The following is an 18,443-nucleotide window of genomic DNA, read 5'->3' on the forward strand; positions in this document are numbered from 1 at the left end:
ATGTTCAATTTGACTTGTGTTCATTCCCTGTCTGATTGTTAGAACACAAAATATAAAATTAGTTACATGAGGTTAGTGCCACAATCTCATGTTTATGACACACAATATTTTTAGATAATATTCCATTTTCCACCTCCACCTGTGCTCATGAAATTCTATAGACACAAGAATTGTGACAAATATTAAAATGTTTCTTGTTTTATACAAATACCTAGTGTTTTATATGAATTTATATAGAATTTCACTTCGTTCTTTAAAAAAGAGTTTGTTTGCTTGGTTCTAGACAATAAGCCATCAAATAATCTTTATGACTAAAATATGCATAGCCAAGCCCAATGGAACACTGCAGGCCTATAGTTGATAATCAATTATGTAAAAAAGTGTGAGTTACCCCTTCACTTCATGTTCTTGCATGTAGCCCACCATATGGAGGGACAATTCCCTTTTACATAGCCTAACTCAATATTTACCTGGAAAAGTTGAAAAATTTAATGGAAAATCATTTTTTAAGCCTGTTTTTCATACTGTTTTCTTACAACCACATTCTTCCAAGTTCCTATGTATTCAAAATCTTTTAATAAGAAATTGGATCAAAAACTAAAAATCACACTTTTTCTTATTGCAAAACCAGCCATTTCTATTTAATAGCCAGAAGCATAACAACTCAGGAAGGCTACATAAAAAAATGTTTAGTGAAAGCAGACCAGATACTCACTTCTTCAGCAGTGCACTTGGATTCTCTTTAAAACATTGATGTGAAATTAGAAAATTAGCTGAAATTGTTGCTAACCCTGATGACAAATCATAAATATGAAAAACTAAAACACTGTATTGTTTTGCTTTATTGTACAGAAATAAGTCAGCTAAGGAAATCTGGCATATCATAGTGCCATATGTTGCCCACCGTTATGCATTTTGGGTTCTATTTCACTAAGTTATTACTTATAGTATCTTAGTAGCCAGCGTAGTAGCCAATTCCAGAAGATCACATCCACAGAAAAAAAGCGCTCCAAAAGAGTCAGCCATTCTCCCAGAATAGCACGTCCATACAGCCACATGCACCCTTCCAAAAGAATGGGCCACGAAATGCCGAGGACAGGGTCGCATGGCCAGAAAGCCCTTCCGAGAGCATCGGCCAGACGTGGCCTCAAAGGGCCCCTCCCAAACAGCCCCTCCCTGCACATGCTGCTGAGGCTTGCCAAGCTGTTTCCAGTGAAGTTGAGCCTGTGCCCAGTTCTGACCCTCACCTTTGAGAGCCATGTATCCACAGCAACTGCAGACCTTCAGGATTGCCCCAGTATGCCTGCTGGCCACCTTGCTGGCAGTTCTACTCTGCCTCCTTCATTACTGGAAACCTGGCTCCATGGGCCCCAAGCCACCACACTCCCTGCCATGGCCTCCCAGGGCCATCCGGCAAATCTGGACCCACCCGCCAAGTCCAAGTGGTGGGACCAGGTGGTCCTGAATGACTGGGATGATGCACGCTGGGTGCAGAACTTCCAGATGAAGAGGGACACCTTCATGGAGCTCTACACCTGGCTCTCCCCCTTTTACCGGTGCCAAGACATCTGGATGCAGCCAGCCCTCTCTATGGAGAAGTGTGTGGCCATCCCCGTATAGAAAGTCACCACGCCAGACAGCTACTGCTCTGCCAGGCAGCAGTTTGGGGTGGGGAAGTCCATTGTCAAGGCTGTCATCCTCCAAGTAAGGCATGCTCCATGCCCTGGCCTAGCACATGGCAGGGGAAGGGCGCCACCAGGCACGTAGGACCCCCAAGGGCCAGGGGTGCAAAGGGCTGGGCTGGGAAACCCAGCCCAGGGAAACTGAGACACCTCTCACTTACACAGGACCCCTGCTGGAGGTGTCACTCCATGGTGGGTTGGATGCCCAGGAAGTCTGGGGGGAGGAGTGCAGGGCCAGGAAGGGGCAGGGACACCCCTGTTCACACTCACAAGCCCACCTGCTCTCTGTTTCCTGCAGGTTGTTGGAGCCATGGTCCAGGTGCTACTCTGAAGGCCTGTGCGAGTCAGGGACCTGGATGTGGCTGTTGCAGGGTTCACCAGCCTGGGCTTTCCCCACTGCTTTGGCACACTCCATGTAATTCATATTACCATCCATGTCCCAGACTGGTGCTTCGACTACTACACGAACCACACGGGCTTCCACTCTGTCATGCTGTGGGCACTGGTGGACCATTGGGGCCACTTTATGGATATCTGCGTAGGCAGACCAGGCCCAGCCCAAGAGGCACGTGTGTTCTGGACCTCCAGCTTGTACTGCAGGATGGAGGCCATGGCCTGCATCCCACAGCATGAGTGTGTGGTTGGGGATGCGAGCATGCCTGTGTGTGGTGGACAGCCTGGCCTGCTCCCTGCTGCCATGGCTGATGTAGCCCTACACTGGGCACCCCAACCCCTCCCAGGGGATCTTCAATGTCTATGTGGCCTGGGCATTCTCCTCCATGGAGTGTGCCTTTTTCCACTTGCGGGTGAAATTTAGGAACCTCCTGACGTGCTAATATGGGGATGGAGAACGTGGCACAGGTCATGGTGGCCTGCTGTGTCCTGCAGAACTTTATCAAGGGCAGGGAGGATCTCTTGTCTCAGGCATGGCTGGACGAGGCCGTACCCAGCTACAAGGAGCACAAGGCAGCTCTCATCCACCAGGTTGACCTTGCAGGGCTCTTTGTTCAGGACGCTTGCTGGCATGGGTTCACCCACAAGCCCCTGGGAGCAGTCCCTGGGCAGCTGAGGCCAGCTTCTCGTTGCCACTGCCCACCATACTACCTCACCCCCACCACACACCCCTGGCCAACTTTCCCTCACCCACCCCCTCCGGGACAGAGGGACATGAGGATGCTGGGTACTTGAATGGAGTTTACATACATTACAGTGGTGGACTTTTTGAAGCACTGAGTAATGCAGATGACCTAGATAGATCTTCATCAAAGGTAAATGATGTAGCTGAAGCAAGCACATCATTGTCAAGCTGCACCGTTCTCTCCCACCTGTGCACAGGGGTGCCCTGCCTACATTGGGACAGCATGGGATGGGGATGGGACCACAGGACATTGGGTTGGGGCACCTAGACAGGTTGTGCCCCGCCTCCAGAGGGGTTGGGGGGGGGTCGTGATCCACAGGTGCAGGTTCCTCTCCAGGGCTGGTGTGGAGCCAGGGCCATGGGGAGGTGGGGGTTGGGGGACATGCATCGGGCTCGTCGGGGTTCAGCCTGGCCATGCTGCAGGCTGTGGGACCCCAGAAGGCATTCAGGGGAGGTCTGGTCGGGACAGGGCAGCGGGGGCCTCGGAGGCATCAGGAGAGGCATCTGGGGAAGCGGGAGGCTGGGCCAGCTCATCCTGCACGGGGGCCAGTTTGTCCATGGTGTCTCTGCAGGCCTCCTGCCAGCAGCACAGGTCAGCATGGTGCTGGTGTAGTGGGTCCCACAGGAGCTGTTTCTGCTGCTTATGGTGTGGGCATGTAGATGGTGACCTCTGTGTCTAGGTATTGGCCAGGACAATGATGTGTCCTGTGCCGGACACAGCTGACTCCTGGTGGTGTGGATTCACCATGCCAGTGAGCTGGTGCTGGTGTCCTGTCACCACGGTTGGGGCTGGGCCTGTCCGGTGGTGGGGTGGGTCCCACCTGGCCCTTGGGTGGCACATCCATAGGGTGGGATGGGTAGAGGGAAATGACACTTCAGTCCCAAAGCTGGGCACTGAGGGCTGTGCTCCCATCTGCCCCCCAGGAGACCTGGCTGATGGGTAGGTGGGTCACCTTGATATGGGGGTCCCAACATGGGTGGCATGTGGGCCACGCAAAGCCAGTCTATTCCCAAGCCCCTCCCCACAGATGTGTGGCTCACAGCACTGTCAGTGGGCGTAGGTTCTGGATATCACATGCTGTGGTGGCGCTCCTGCATGGGACCTCTGGGGCCAGAGCATGGCCAGCCTGCCACGGAACAAGGCATGGGCTTGCACCACCCCTCCCCACCCCGTCCTGGCCCATCCCACCCTGCCATGGGGTATGCGACATGCCAGGGGCGAGTCCCTCACAGAGGCGGTGGTCGGCCCAGCTGGTGCTATGATGGGTCGACGACACGGAGGGGCCCGCAATGCCAAGGGTGCTGTGTGTGCGTTGGTCATTGGACAGGTTCCATGTCAATCTCCTGGCATGGCCCCTCTGTTTCGCAAGGCTGCCACGTGTCCCTCCTCATGAGATGCAGTCGCCTTCATGTGATGAGAGCTGCAGGGCTCCTTGCCACTTTAAGGATGGCTGGACCACAGTACCTCATAGCTCCACTGGTGCTGTGTAGAGCATCTCTTCTCCCTTCAGCCAATGCCACACTGGACAGTTCGTTTGGAAGAGGGGCTCGTGGAACATCTAAATGTACTTTCTTTCGGAAGATACTTTTAGAAGAAGGCACTCTTCCTGAAGCAGGAGAGGAGTTAGGACTCCGGAGGAGAAACTGCATTCTTCTGCATTCCTTCTGGAAGAATACCTTTAGAGTGTAGATGCGCCAGGGATCTTCCGGAAGAACTTTCCACTGTACAGTGCTTAGGTCCCACAATCAGGCCTGGCCGCTAGGTGCACTAGGATTCCAACAACAGAAATATTTCATGAAAAAATTACTTTAGCAGGTAAAATTAAAATGGTAGGACACTGGATAATTATGATCTCTATTAACAGGGCAAGGAACTAAATTGGTAAAAGTCCAGGTGACCTGATTCAGTATCATTTTTACATGAATGCTTTTAAACTACTCTAAAAATAAGGAAAATTCATACCTATCTGGAACAATGCACCAGCATAATGGCAATATTCACTTTAGTACTATTTATGGAATCTAGAGTGCAGTTTGGTTTTACATTCTTTCAAGGAACGGTTTATAATTAGAAGATATCTACATTTACCCAAGCAGACTGACCCCCTTCTTTCCACCATAAGGCATTTCCTGTGGAGGAAATTCTTTCAGCAGCACTATCTGGATTTTTTTGAGCATGACGGAACAGTGTTAGCAACTTTGGAATTACCCCTGGTTTATCCTGTGGTTAGGCTGTTGGTGGACTGTGAGGACTTTGGTTGGCCACCCATCTAGTTTTGGACCCGAGTACCCAGTTTTTTGGGGGCTTTTCTGCCTATCATTTTTTATGTTATGCTTGATTTTCACTGCCCTTCTGTCATATTGATCTCTGAAGTTAAAAAGTCAGCTCCACTCCTCACATGCAGCTTGTGATGGTATAAAAGCAAATCAAATACAGGGAACAAAAGGGAAAGCTTTTAGATTTTTAGAGGACAGCATAGATTGGCCACCAGGAAGTCTCAATAGGCCACAGAAAGTATAAAAGCACCACAGCAGGCAGTCACCCCTCATAATTTTTGGCTGCTAAGAAACACCCTTGAAATCTTGTTTTTTTTTTTCGTTTAAGTATTCATTTTGAAATGAAACCCAAACACTGCTCCTACACACACAGCAATATCAATTTGCATAACTGCATCAGTCTGGACAGTTGGTTAATTTTTTTTTTAATTCTACAAGATACAATGACTTTAATCACTTTGTTTTGTTGATACTGACAGGCTGTAAATTTTAAATAAGGATATTTTTCTGGGTACTAACTTTTGCTTACAGAATTTTTTACAGTGCTTGTCAGTTCAGATTTAGGAGACATATAACTACAGCAGAATCTCGAAGTTATGAACCCAGAGTTACAAAGTGACCAGTCAACCACACACCTCATTTGGAACCAGAAGTATGTAATCAAGTAACATCAGAGAAAAAAGAAAAAGGGCATTTTTCTGCTTCATAATTAAATATCCAGGCTGTACTCAGTCAATGTTCATCTGCAAAGTTTTAAATGTTTTGTTCAGAATTGTGAACATTTGAGAGTTAAAACAACTTCCATTCCTGGGGTGATATTAACTCTGAGGTTCTACGGTAAAACTCTGAGGGTCTACTGGGGAAAACATTTAGATATGCTTGATTTTTTTCATTATTATTCCACTCCTAAGTCCATCTCCTGGGCTTTTTAATACAGAAGACAAAAACAAAACAAAACAAAACAAAACAAAACACCTTGTTTTTTAAATAAGGGGCCAAAATCTTTGGCTAATATAAGTTTTCAATTTACATCAGCTTTTGTTCTAGCTCAAAGTGTCTACATTGGAAGTGTGCAGATTTTACCATGTCTGCCAACAGTAGAAAGGCCCCAATCCTGCTAATTTACATGTTTTATTTCACACACTCTGAGTAATTTTACTGACGATACAATTAGCACAGGCAACTCTCTACTGTATCTGCAAGTAGCTTTGATGGCATGGAAAGAGGGGCTGCAGGGAGCCTGTTACAACTTTCTGATTCAAGACTGGTGGCCTTGACACAAGCAAGGAACAGAAATGCCTGACCATGTCATACCATACCACGTGGACACTCAGTCACAGCCCTTCTTACTTTTACCCTAAGAGTGGGGAGGGGTGGCTCCCTGGGGCAATAGGTGGTAGGTATGGCTCTGCCAACTTTCCACAAGTGCAGAATTCCTTCCAGAATGAAATATTCACTGGGGTCACCTGGATGCTTTAACACCATGGTGTGCTGTTTAGGTGGCATATAACTGCCTCAGTGGCCACAGTGGTAAAATCAAATTATGTGCCTAAACCCTTACAAGGCTGGTGCATTGGCTTGAACTATTTCCTTAATCTGTTTAGGGTCAGGCTGGGTTATACTCAGGTACATGTAATAATACCATTCATTCCTAGAATAAGGTATGCTTCCACATAAGTAATGAGGCTAGTGAAACAGAGTCCAGCTGGTAGACAGAGGCAGCCAAAGCAGGGACTGTTGCACTGCCCGAGAAGATAGAGCCCAGTCAGGCCACACCACCTCCAGAAATCCCCCCCCCCACCCACACACATACATTCTGCAGGGGCAAGACTCCTTCCCACCACACTGCCACTGGGCACGTGGCCTTGGAGTAAACTGCAGAGAGAAGCCAGCTGGAGATTCCAGCTGATAGGAGCAGAAACAGCCAAATCAAGGGCTGTTGCACATTCAGAGAACTTTCTAAAGTTTTTCTGGACTTTCTGTCTGATGGGCTGTTTACTTCAACCCTCTTCTTTCACCCTCTTCAAAGCCTCTTCACCTCAGTTTCATTGCACACTTGACCATCTTTTCCCCTGGCCTGATCCCCCTCATCCCATATTAGCTTGTCTCCTCCTAACTAAACCCACCCTCCCAATCCCAGAAACTAACAAACTAACATGCCCTTTGCTGCCAACACATGTGCTCTCCTTTCTGCCTATGTGTTCTTGCCCTTCCTCCACCCTACACCTGTGGTGTTGGCTGTTTACTTATTTATGTAAGTTCTTCATGATAGGAATCATCAACTAGTGTCTTTATACAGTGCCTAGCACAATGGAACCCTATTTTGATTGGCTTGAAGGCACTACCATAATAAATCTGTTTATTATAATTAAGAATAAAATACATGGACTAATTTGGAGAGAGTTCTTTGTGAAAGATTATAAGTCGCTTCAGCTTGCTAGCCAGCTTTCTATTACAGAGCTGTCAGACTGTTCCCAAAGCCAAACAATTTCCTGTGAACTATAGGGTTTTTATAAATAACTTCTGCATGTGTAAAAGTACTGAATAATGGAATAAGTTACTTTACACTAGTAAGCATTACCCTAGAACCCGCTGACACCACCTCATGATTTATATAGCACCTAGAGTCCTTAGCAAACAGGCACTGATTTACAACATTCAAACAAGAACTAAAACACAAAAAACAACCCTGCATGGCCAACCCATAAAAAATGGCCCATAAAATGACCACTGTGGCTGTCAAGGATATCCTAAATAACCAACCCCAAACAGTTAAAACACAACACAAACATACGTTACATTAAATATGATCTTTCAAGTACCTAAAAGGATGTTACAAGGAGGAGAGAGAAAAAATGTTCTCCTTAACATCTGAGGGCAGGACAAGAATCAATGGTCTTAAACTGCAGCTGGGGAGGTTTAGGTTGAATATTAAGACAAGCTGCCTAACTGTCAGGGTGGTTAAGCACTGGAATAAGGAGGATGTGAAATCTTCATTGTTGGAGATGTTTAAGAACAAGTTAGATAAATATCTGTCAGGGATGGTCTAGATGGTGTTATGTCCTGCCATGAGGGCAGGGGACTGGACTTGATGACCCCTTGAGGGATTGGACTTGACGACTATCTGGGTCTAGTATTTTATGATGTTATGAAATAGCTATATCTTGTAGCAACCCTCCAGACCAGTGAACTCTACCTTTGATTCATCCCCAAAGCAGGAGCCCGTATTGAAAATGCTTGCTAATGGTTCTCAGTTCCAGCAATAGTATTCCTATTATCTTTGTGTGGGGCAGATTTTGCTCGGGAAGGCAAATCATAGTAATAGAGTCTTACTAATCAGCTTGTAAATGCTACAGAAAATAAATAGACTTTTTGTCATTTCTTTTCTGGAGCTGATATTTAGGGAGTTGATAATACCCCTTTAAGAATAGAATATGATTGATCGAACCAGTTTTAATTTTGAAACTGACAAAATTCCATCTTCTCACTTTTCAACCAGTTCCATTCCAGCCTGGCCGAGTACTCCTTGAGTTCAATGTTAAAGCTTCCATTAATTTCTGTGATATACAGCATGGGCCATCATACAAAAATGGTTTAGATGACAAGTCCCAGTGGCCTGTCTCTCTTCTAGTATAGTATGACTTGATTTCTGGAGTGTCTAGTTATGATTTTCTGGGATCCATGGGATCTTTCATTTTCTCTTTTAAACACTGTTTGCAGTCTAGCTTTGTCATGCCTATGTTCACTTTACTCATGGAGCTAACAAGGTGTCATACTATGTAAGCATATGTCTACACTTAAACTGCTACAGTATCACAGTTATAGCACTGCACCTGTGCCACTACAATGCTTCAGGAAAGATGCTACCTATGTTATCAAGAGGAGTTCTCCAGTCAATGTAGGTGATCCACTTCCACAAGAGATGGAAGAATTCTTCTGTCAACCTAGTGCTGTCTACACAGGGAGTTACGTCCATATAGCTCCATTTCTTGAAGTATGTCTTCATTACATGGAAGATCGACCCAATCAGGATCGATCTTCCGGGGTTCAATTTCATGTGTTTAGTTGGGACACATGAAATCAAACTATCTGGGGTCAACCCCAGCACTCCTCAATATCATGAGAAGTAAGGGAGGTTGATGGGAGAGTTTCTCCCATTGATCTCCCTCTGTGAGGATGGCCAGGCAAGTTGATTGTAGATAAGTCAATTCTACCTTTGCAATTGCCATAGCTAGACTTGCATATCTAAAATTGACTTTAATGTCTAGTGTAGACCTGGCCTTAGTGGTGGGATATTTCACAACTGAAAGAGATTTAGCTTTGCCAATAAAATTTCCAAGTGTAGCCCAGCCTAAGTGATAGCCTGGCTGTCTCCTATTCTCTGAAGTTGTGACCACATTTATTAGGGTTCTGAATGAATTCCTGCTAGACCATTTTGCTCTTTCAGTGGTATGACATATGACTGATTTTAAAGAAGTTACTGATGTGAAGTTTATATTCAGTGGTTCAAGCCACTGCTATGAGATATGGGTTCAGTCCATACTAATGGGCAATTGTGTGTCCTCACTAAGGAAACTGAACCAAACCAATCCCTTCCCACCTCCATTGATTTAAATATCTACATTCTTATTGTTTTACATTTTTCACTTGTTTTATGGTTTTTACTCTTTTGTGGTACATGCTAAGTGCCCTGGCAGGGAGTGGAAGTTGTGGGGAGCAAGGACACAGATAAAGGTACAGTACTAGTGGTACCTTTTTTAAGTGATTTCTGGTAAAGCTGAATACTGAAAAGAAAATTAGCAGAACACTACCCTAACTAATCACTATAAAATACACATATCATGAAAGTTCTGTAATTTCAAGGTGACAAATTAAGTCCTCAGAAATTTTCCAGATTTCAAAATTCCGGAATGAAGCTTATACCAGTCAGAAGAATTGTCTACTTACACAGTCCTAAGAGTTGCATGTAGGATAGACAAATCATAAATAGGAAGATCCAAAGAACAGCACTGCCACAAGAATTCCATTCATGCTATATAGGAACACTGCAATGACCAATTCTGTGATTTGTAAAGGTATGGCCTGGAATTCCTTTTTATTTTCAAACTAAGAAGGAGGCAAATTTACTACAGTAGTGAACTGTTGTTTGAGAACCTTAAAACATTCCCATGGTTTCTGTTTTCTATTGATATATCCTTTGCAGCTCACTTTATGCTGTATCACCATGCATCTTCTGCACTGGATAACTGTGCTGGGAAGACACCACTTCTTGTGTGGTCTTGTCCCACCTATCAAATGGTATCAAGACATTATTCAAAGTGACAGCAGACTATGATTACAGATCATTCTAATGCCATGGATAACATCACCTTGAAGGTAAGGGAGGTTCAGGGTGACAGACTAAATATAGCTTGCTACTATCAACTCTATGGGATCAAATAGCACCCTTTTCACTAAAGAAAAACAAACAGCATCTGTTCTGCCAAACAAGGAAAGACAGAGAAAAAACACAGGCTGGAAGATTAACTTGGAGAGATAAGAGCCCTACCTATCACTTCATAACATGACTTTAACTGGAAAAGTTTCAGATGAGCTGATCTAGAACTAGTTTTCAAACAACTGATACCTTTTATTAAAGTTGGTTTGTGATCATCTAGACAGAAAATTGGAATAAATGTATTTCTTTTGTCAGTTCCAACCAGCATAAATCAGTTGCATGCTACATAATCTTTGCTTCCATACTACACTTGTGACCACTGGTGACTGATTGTTAATTAATGGATTTAGTTTTCACTGTGCAAACAGTTACTTGGTCTCATCTTCTTAAAGTTCATAGTTCAGTCTTATTATAATTTCTTTCCTCATCTTCCTTCTGCTTTCCTGAAAGATAAACCTAAATAGAAAGAAACCAGACTTGTTTGCTATTGCTAATAAATCAGAATTAAATGTAATAATGAAATTTCCACAGTAGAAAGCATGCTTTGCTAACTGATGTATGTAGCAAGAAAGGTGGCCACATAACCAATAAAAATAAAAATATGTTCATTTTAATATGTCATTCATTTTTGTTTGACTTGGCAGAACACCAAATTAGTATTTAAGATGTTCTTTTTAATTTTTGATAATTAAAATTAATATAAATTTAACCATTGATTTCAGAGTCTTTGAAAATCTATTTCTGATCAAATGGCTTGTTGACAAATCAACTCAGTTGTTTTAAAACAATGTTTACCGAAATAGATAAGCATTATTGAAACACCTTGGAAGAATGAAATTAAGCATGCATCAAAATCTAAGTTCTGATCCTTCTGAGCAACAACAACAAAATTCAAAGTGGTGAGTAACCATACTCCAGTAAGTGTAGTAAAGCTGAAGTAACACAACTACTACTCCAGGAAGTAGTGCAGGTGAGATTTAGAAATGTTCCTCAGTGACCTAGATGTACAGGTGAAGAACATTTCTAAATATATTTTGAACCTGGCCCCCTCTTCTCCAATGGCATAATACTCAGCCACTGAACCAATGGGAGTTTTGTCACAGATTTCGTTGGAAGCAGAATATGACCCAATGGGATCATCGCAACAATGCATTTATATCAAGCAATTATGTACTCTGACTGGGCAGTAAAACGTAACCAAATTTCTTGTCACTACTTTTTTTTTCTGACAGAAAACACCTTTCTACTAAAATGATTTTTTCCATTTTCATTGACTTTTTCTTTCAACAATAATAACAATAAATCAAAACAAAAATGGTTCATTTCAGTGGGGAAAGAAGGGGAGGGTATGTTTTTCTTTCTAACCAAAGCAAAAGGAAAAATATCGTGCAAGCTCTCCTCCTTTCCTACCACTCCGAAAATTAACTTAAAACTAAAACTAAAACATGAAACTAAAGACATAAAAATACTACTGTTGTTAATTTGGAGAGTTGAATATATATGTAAAATCTTTAGACCAAATGGTACACAAAGCAGTAGCTTCCTTCTGAGCTTTCACTCTTCTGCAAGATTTTATTGACAATACTGTGTTTTATTTTTGCTTACTTATGCTATAAGAAGATGAAAGCTATATCCCTTTACTTTAAAAAAATCACAATAGGCTCAGTTTCTCCATGTAAGATATTAAGGACCTCAATTGCAGTTAATGAATGTGATTAATGCAAAACAAATTAACTGGATTAATACTGGCTTTATATTATTATTTTTCTTTACAAGTATTTTCACTGTACACATTGTTTTCTGTGTTGTAACTGAACTGAATGTTTTTAAAGTGTAGAACATTCAAATATTTATAATTTAAATTGGTATTCTCTTTTTGTTTCAGTATATAATTAAAACTATTATTAACTGTGACTAATGCAATATTTTAAATCATTTAACCCCCCTTTTTTATTTTAAAAAAGACTGAAGTATTTCCACAACACATCTGGAAGTTCTAAAAGGCTTTGTGTAATTCATCAATTCTAATGGTTCTCCTAACAGTGATCTAAGTAGAAAGATGAATCACTGTGGGCCAGATCCTGAGAAAATACTTTATTCTGGGAGTATTGATGTCAGTGGGGCTACCCATACAATAAGGAACTGACCAATGTGAGTAAGGGCATCAGGATCTGGACCAGCGGATATTGCAGGACTGATAACGGATAACATTGTGTTATAATGCAATGTGTTATATATAACACAATAATATAATGTGTTATAATACAATGTGTTATAAAGTCATTGTCAGATGCTGGCATTTTCCAAACTATCATCCAAGAGTTATAGTATAGAGAATGAATATCCTATGACTCAGTATACAAAATATTAACTGAGTTCCATAATTGGCGTTTTGTCTTCCAGGATCTTCTTTTAACAGCTGCAAGCTTCAAAAATGTTAGAAATGTTCATTTTACCTCTGTAATAAAAAAAACCTCCCATAATTTTCACACATTTCTTACACAAACACAAGCGGAATGTGATCTGAGCTTTAAGTGTACAGAGAGATTGTCTAGTTCAGGTGTCAGCTGTGTAGAATGTAGGCCAAATGGTACACAAAGCAGCAGCTTCTTCTTGAGCTTTGACTTTAATGCAAAAATTTATCTCACAATATTTTCTCTCACCTGCAGCTTCCTCAATAGCTTCAAAATAAAAAGAGGAAGCAGTGGGTATTATGCCAAATCAACTCCATGTAATCTAAGCAAAAGCTTAGCATGTCACAGAATCTTTATAGAAGTACGTTATGATGAAAACTTGTTAAAATTTTCAGAGCAATCAGCCTCTCTCACAGTTGATCTTTAGCTTTAAATCATTGCACACAATTTTGATAAACTAACTCTGTGTACTGTGTTAAAGTCTAGATGAATGTTAAAATGCATTAGGATGCTTTCAACTATCTATATTACTGATGTTGCGAATCTGTACCAAAAACCTCCTGATCGTGGAGTTGTATCAAAGCATGAGAATTTGCTGTGATTAATGCACCCTCTTTAGGCCGCCATCTACAGATGCAAAAACACACAAACAAAAATCAAAACACAACCAAACGTGCCCTGGCTGCAACCAAAGTACTGATTTAGATGGCAATGACAGAAGGCCCAAAGAGAGCTGAACCTCTGTAATTTCTCTGGACTCAGGCTAGTAACCCATTCTTGATCTTTTTTTGCATAGCAGAGAATCTGGTGTTGGGGAAAAGCTGATGTGAGCTGGAGTTGGGGAATGGTGTGCCTAGTTGTTCCGCAATTATGTGGGTCCACAAACCACACAACAGCACTCCCAGAAAAGCATGTGTGCAGTGTGCCCTAATAAATCCTTTTGAGTAGAAAGCCTATTCACTTGTGCATTGAATGTGGGAAGTGGTATTTGCTCCACAGAAAAATATTAGCTTTTTAACAGTAGTTGAATTTCTGTACTGGTCTGGAAGTAGGACATCTACATATACTTATGCAATACCAGCCAGCTGACAGTCCAAGTGGTGTTTTCTAAGTCTCAAAAGTAACATTCAGATTAATGTCCTGATACGTTGGGGGGTTTGCCACTCCCACTCAAAAATCTGAATACTTACCATCTTAAGAATCACAATAGTACAATAAATGAACAGGAAAGCATCTATATAATATGGACATAGCTCATGACTCTTGGGCACTCCTGATATGTAATACACATGCCTGAGGGTACTGGGGTCCAATGCACTACAATCGATCTTCCAGAGATCTGTTTCGCTGTGTGTGAAGATATGGAAAAATCTATTTATCTGGGCTCGGCCACTGACCCTGTGTGGAGTAAGAGACATTGGTATGAGCCCAAAAAGCCCTGATCTACTCCAGGAAACTTAGTTGATCCTGACAGGTCAATTCTAGCTACACTATTAGCTTAGCGAGAATTGAGTATCTGGAATCACCTTGGTTGCCTAGTGTAGGCCTGAGAGACAGAGGGTCTGACAGACTTGTCAGGGCCCTTGGCAAGGTGTGTAAGGGAGATCTGGGCACCCTGGCATTTGCCCCTTTCACACCCGCTCAGCAAGCCTGCTCAGCTAACGTATACAAATAGGAAAAGCTTATTCAGTTGCCAGAGGAAAGCGTTGGGGAACAATCTAGAGGCTGTGTGATTTACTTCTAAAAGAACATGGAAATGAATGTACATGAAAATTAATGATATGTGGAACACCAATGGGGTAACAGGGAGTCACCTGCCAGGAAACATGTGCTATCATTTCAGAGAGCAAGGCTGTGATGCATGCATTGGGGTATCTGCAACCAGACTTGCAAGCGGACAAATACCTGACAGATCATGTGAGGTAACTCTCCCCATGGATCTCAGGCCTGCGCGGTGGTTAGAATCTTCCCTTCCTGCCTGTCCCAGGTGCTTATGAGTCCCACCCCCACCCTGCAGTCACAGATATTTCCAGGCAAAATCTCCTTTTCCTCTCAATTTTACCTGTACTATATAAAATATTAATCACACTAGGTGAGAGTGGACAAATCTACAGTATTAGGAAATCAAGTCCACATACCAGTGGAGTTCACATATGAGTACACATACCACTACAGGATGGCTCCTTGATCTACACAGAGAACAAGCATCCTCTTTTAACTCCAGTTTAAGTGAGGAGGGTATGGGGGCAGATAACTCACCATCTCTTATCTCAGTAAGGAATGTGGCTTTACTGAGCTTTCCCCTTAATAAATTTCTGCAGATTTTGGGCAATACATCCTTGTTTCATCTATAGAGGGGTTTTGACGAATATGTGCATGCTCAGTAATTAATATTGACTTGTACTCCAAAACAAGTTTTATGAATATTTATGAGGTGGTGTAGGGAGCAGTGTCATCACATTCTGCCACAGCTATGAAGCCTGCGATAGTGAGCCAGTGAAGCTGAATGGATTTACCTGTCTAACACTGGAGCTACCATCATGGGTATTCTCTTAGACGGCCAACTCACGAAACCTCCAGTGGCAAAAGGAAAACTCCACCCTTGGGCCCCGTAATGAAACTGTGGTGAGTAAGATGATAATTGGGCTGAGGTACACATGGGTAGAGTGGGGCTTACAGAGGCATTTTCCCTGAAAGAGGCAGCAAACTGGAGAGCACATTCTTTAGAAGAAAAACTGAAAACAAGCTGGATTCCAGGAGCCATGTAGTTTCCTAAAAGAATGCAAGTTGGGTCTGCTGTTTTTCTGTAACCCAAGAGGGAAGCCATCTAACCTGGCTTGTAGCAAAGTGTAAGATTGGATGAGACTAGGTATGTATGTGGGCTGTTGGTTGTTTTGAAATAAGTTTTTCTAGTGCTCTCTTCCATTTGCTAATAAACCTACTGGTTTAAAGGAGGCTGTTCATCTTTCTTTAGCACTGGCCATAGGCACCAGAGAGACCTGAACAGGGGGTTGGTTGAGCTGTTGAACTGATGGGGAAAAGTGGAAAAATAGCAAAATTCCATTCCAGAAAGGTAAAGGCAAAGGCTAGCACCTGAGATGATGCACTTGGCACTGCCTAAAAGGGGAGAGATGTGCAAGTACCCTGTTACCATGATGTGAGCTCTTTTCAGCTCAAAGCCAACATTGTGAGGAGACCAGTGTGAAAAGTGAATCAGACCCCTTGAAACACATGAAAACAAAGATCATAAAGTCTTCTCTTCAACCTAAAATGCTCAAACTCCTGGTCAGCAGCCTCTGCAGAGCCTCTATTTAAAATGAAGATAAAGATTGACAGTGGCCGGTGGTTTCTCCCCACGAGAGATGGCCAGTAAGATGCGGGTGAGCCTGGGCCAAAAGCCAGGGTCCTCGGAGGGGGAATCCCATCAACTCACCGAGCGGGAGGATAAACGCAGTCACTTCTGGAGCACTCTATTTCCCTGGGAGGTAGAGGTCCGGACAGCAGGAGGGAGACCCAGGCACAGAATAAAGGGTACTACTAGTAAATAATTTATTTCACAAAAAAGACAACAAGCAAACGCACAGCAACAACAATAAAACATGCACATTAATCTACTCATATTAATTACTATATTAACTATAACTATACTCTAACTTACAATTATTAAATTATACTTCATGACGCTCTCCTGTACACTTGTTTTTATTTTACCGGAAAGGAAAAATTTGATTAGCGGATAAAGGGAAGAGGGAAGGTAAGGGGATCTGGACCGGGGCGCTACACCCAGCCCAAGTGGCTGGTGGTGGGGGCTGCCACGTCTCAGCCAAAGTCAGCCCCTTTTTAACCCCAGCCCTTTCCCGGGGCCTCTGGCCCACTCGGGAGAAAATTAAAGGAAGGTAAAAGGAGATAGGGTAAGGGAATTGATGCCTTTTTTTGGTACCAAGTTATCTGTTATTTAATTACTTTTCCTCATACTATATTTAACTAATTATTAATGCTAAAATACAACTAACTATAACAACTAAATTTAATCAAGTGTGCTTCACTTGAGTTCTTTGTGGGCTTCACAGGCCCGGCCCCAAGGGGTCAGGCCCTCTGGCTCTGCCCTCCCCCCACCGGAAGACGGCACAGCAGAAGTCACGACCTTCTGCTCCCCTACTAGGCGTCCTGGTGCCCACTGAAATATCTCCAGGTAAGGTCTGTATGTTTGTCTTAGTGTATGAGGCCCGGGCTTCTGCCACAGGCCTAGTAAAGGTTACGTGTCCTGACGGCAGTTGTAGTCCAATCCGGTTGTAGTCTAATTCGGGTAGGTTGTCCAATCCGGTGAGTCACAGATGGTGGATGTCAGTCCCAGCAGCGCGCAGGCGGTGGTGTGGCCGGAGGAGTGGCGTCGATGCGATGACGTTGGTGGGCCTCCGATTTCCTCACCGGCTATGCAGTACCTGTGGCCAAAGCCACAGGCCAGTTCACCACGTGGTGAGTATGCCTGAAGGCCCACTTGCCGCTCCTGGAAGCAAGCGCAGTGCTGGGGTTCGGAGAGGTGCTTGAGCGATGGCGCCGCTTCACAGCTCAGCTGCCCCTGAGGCGAGCTGCGCTGCAGTGTTCAGCTCTGGGCAGCGCCGCCCAAGGGGCAGACGCCGCAGTGAGATCAGCTCTTCACTCTCTATTGAGCTAGCCTTGGGATCAGTGGACGCTTTTCAGTCAGCGCTCTCCCATATGGGGTCTGTAGAATCCTTGTCTCAGTACCCCAGGGCCAGGGACTGAGCTGAGAGCTCAGAATTTATAGAAAGTCCTCATGATTATGTATGAGCTCATTATAATATTCATGATTCTATGCCGAGGTTTTCAACCAGGTCCTCCTTTCGGCTGAAGGTTCTGGAAACCCTTCCCCTTCGACCAATTGGAGGACTCCATTTTGAACCTGGCTTCATGAATCATTCATGAGTTCAGGTTACCGGGGAAACCAACTGCCTCAGAGTGACCGTTGAAGGAGGCCTGCTAAATGGCAACCTATGAGACTTTAGAATTTCCATGTACCTGCATTGATTTTACAGTGCCAGAGGCTTGTTTCCCCTGACACACGGGGGCGATTATGTCCTAGGGATAAAAATCCCTGACAAAAATCTCTACTAATGTTAAAGTCACCAAAGCAGCCTTAAGAAAAGAGAACATCCAGCTGATTGCAGGGGATACATGCAAAATTGCTCTGAGGAAAGAGGAGCCTCTATATATCTCATTGTAAAAGTCATAGGGAAATTTGCCTCCGCTCCTCACAACAGTAATCAGAAATATCTTAAGATTCATTTCTCCTAGCATGATGAAACACAGATGAAACACCAGTGAGAACTCAGTTATCACCACTGAAATATTCACAGTTCATCAAGGAGCTAAATGGGGACAGTCGGCTGATGATTGTAACAATGAAGAGCACAGCTTGTGAGGTAACTGTGTCAGATACACTAACACAGGTCTTTTGCTTCAACTAGGGCACATGT

General features: G+C 43.5%; 1 long non-coding RNA gene across 3 annotated transcripts in view; it reads right to left on the reverse strand.

Annotated features, from left to right (window-relative positions):
• Window positions 1-620: 620 nt before the first annotated feature.
• The window catches only part of LOC142013658 (uncharacterized), an 84,130-nt gene continuing 66,307 nt past the window's right edge, over window positions 621-18,443 (reverse strand). For all 3 annotated transcript variants that reach the window (XR_012645750.1, XR_012645748.1, XR_012645749.1), the window contains one exon: window positions 621-4,588. This is a non-coding gene — a long non-coding RNA (uncharacterized LOC142013658). The remainder of the gene's footprint in view (window positions 4,589-18,443) is intronic.

Source organism: Carettochelys insculpta, chromosome 5, assembly GCF_033958435.1.
Source record: "Carettochelys insculpta isolate YL-2023 chromosome 5, ASM3395843v1, whole genome shotgun sequence".
Lineage (NCBI taxonomy): Eukaryota > Metazoa > Chordata > Testudines > Carettochelyidae > Carettochelys > Carettochelys insculpta.